Raw genomic sequence first — 2,346 nt, forward strand, 5'->3', positions numbered from 1 at the left:
TCGTCCACTAGAGCTATCTAGGGGTTTAAAGGGCTTGTTGCATATGCTAAATGCAACCGTGATCACCTACGGAAGTGGTACTAGGAGCGAGGAAGGACATGCACGCGAGAACGAGCTGAACATGAAGAAACAGGGCGGCCATCACAGTCACTAGCGCGCCCGCGCTAACCACTAGCGCGCCCGCGCTATCCTCGGGTCAACTGGCGCGCCCGCGCTAGTCTAGCGCGGTGGCGCCCAGCAGAACTCCCCCGGGCCGATTTTTGAAGCTTTTCTGATGGATTTTCGCAGCGGACGAGGCCCGGTTGACTTAGTCAATGCATTTTAATTTCTCGTGTGTAAAAACCCTAGCCTCATAGAAGTAGTTTTAAGTAGAGAACAGTATCGTAGTTTTTTCTGAGATTATTCATTCAAGCACAATATCAGTTTGTATTAGATCGTTCTTCGCGAGGAAGTGACAGTTTCGAGCGAGATCGTGAACATCAAATCTGTAACGTGTGATCTTTATTATTAATTCAAGCATTTTTATTCCTTTTAACTCTTGTCTTTTAATTACCATGTTATCATTAGAATCCATGATGTCGATTAGTTCGATTATGAACTAACCGCCTTCATGGGATTCTAATGGATTTATCGACGTAGTTCAGTAACGAATGTAATTACTTGATTGTGTGACATATGTTGAGTTCTTTGCATGAGCCGTGCTTATTCTTCTTAGGAGCGTAGCTAACTTCTAAGTTGTGTGTTAATTCTTTCTGAAGCGAGAGTGGATGATTGAATTTAGAACTTTGCCATGTAAACATAGGATTATGTGAATGAAACATAATTTGTGATAAACTTGAACTATTTTTATCACCCTGTGTAATCACGATAGACAACTTGTTATTAAACCTCTCTGCTTACACTACCGCTATAGAGATATAGGGTCTGAGCTTTGTTGGTGTCCATGAGATTTCTATCTTAATTGTGGATTTTGATTGGTATGATATATGTGCAACGAGAGTTGGCATGTATTACTTTCGTGTTGTCTGATTAGGATCAACAGTCACATGTTAATCAGTAATTTCAATTCTAGATGAATTCGATAATGAAATTAGAATCCCATGTGTTTTCCTATTCTGAATTTGATTAGTAATTTTAATTATTAGTATAAAAGAAACCAATCCTTGTTAATTGTCTTGGCAGTGATAATTGATCATACATTGTTGCATAGGTGCGTATTCTTAATTCACCAGTCTCTGTGGGATCGAACTTAATATATTACTTGTGATCACGTGCGCTTGCGTGTAGATTTTTGCGAACAAGATTGGCTGTTGAATTCCTTGGTGAGCCAGAGAATCAACTTTCATCGTGAGAGCCTTAAGTTGAGCTGCTATAGCTGTAGACGTGTCAAGATCAAGAATTCCGGCTACCTTCCCTTGAGTAAGTCTTTGAGTAGGGTTCTGATATTCATCAGCAGCCATCATTTCAATGAGATCATAAGCTTCTTCATAACTCTTTGCCCATAGCGCACCTCCAGAAGCAGCATCAAGCATAGGTCTGGATTGAGGTCCAAGACCATTATAGAAACTGTTTATTTGCATCCAATCTGGCATGCCATGATGGGGACACTTCCTTAGCATCTCCTTATATCGCTCCCAGGCTTCACAGAATGTTTCTCCTGATTGTTGAGAGAATTGAGATAGAGCATTTCGTAGTGCAGCAGTCTTTGCCATGGGGAAGAATTTAGTGAGAAATTTCTGAGCTAGATCTTCCCATGTAGTGATCGAACCAGATGGTAAAGAATGTAACCATCCCTTAGCCTTATCTCTGAGTGAAAATGGGAAAAGCCTTAGCTTCACAGCTTCATCAGAGACGTCATTGAATTTGAAAGTGTCACAGATCTCTATAAAATTCCGTATATGCATATTGGGGTCTTCAGTAGGAGAACCCCCATACTGTACCGAGTTCTGGACCATTTGAATAGTTCCTGGTTTGATTTCAAAGGCTTTGGCTGCGATTGCAGGCCTGACAATGCTTGATTGGATATCATCGATCTTTGGCATAGAGAAATCCTTCAATGCCTTGTTGTCTGGTTGTGCTTCAGGTTCTGGCATTGTTTCAGAATCAGAAGAAGAAGTAGAAGATGAATCAATTGCTTTCTTACGGGTCTGAGAACGTGTTTGCATAAACGCGACCCCAGTACCTGAAATAAAGAAAAGAAGAAAAGTGAGAAGAGAATAGAATCCTAGTCAGTGAATCTTAATGCACACTGATGACAAGTACATAAACTAATTAATTAACACCGAGTCCCCGGCAGCGGCGCCAAAAACTTGTTCGCAAAAATCTACACGCAAGCGCACGTGATCA

General features: G+C 41.0%; 1 non-coding gene across 1 annotated transcript; it reads left to right on the forward strand.

The window, feature by feature from the left end:
- Positions 1-1,590: 1,590 nt before the first annotated feature.
- On the forward strand, positions 1,591-1,697 carry LOC135148175 (small nucleolar RNA R71). The gene has a single exon (XR_010286067.1). It is a non-coding gene; the product is annotated as a small nucleolar RNA R71 (small nucleolar RNA).
- The last annotated feature ends 649 nt before the right edge of the window (positions 1,698-2,346 follow it).

Source organism: Daucus carota, chromosome 7 (genome assembly GCF_001625215.2).
Source record: "Daucus carota subsp. sativus chromosome 7, DH1 v3.0, whole genome shotgun sequence".
In the NCBI taxonomy this organism is placed as follows: domain Eukaryota; kingdom Viridiplantae; phylum Streptophyta; class Magnoliopsida; order Apiales; family Apiaceae; genus Daucus; species Daucus carota.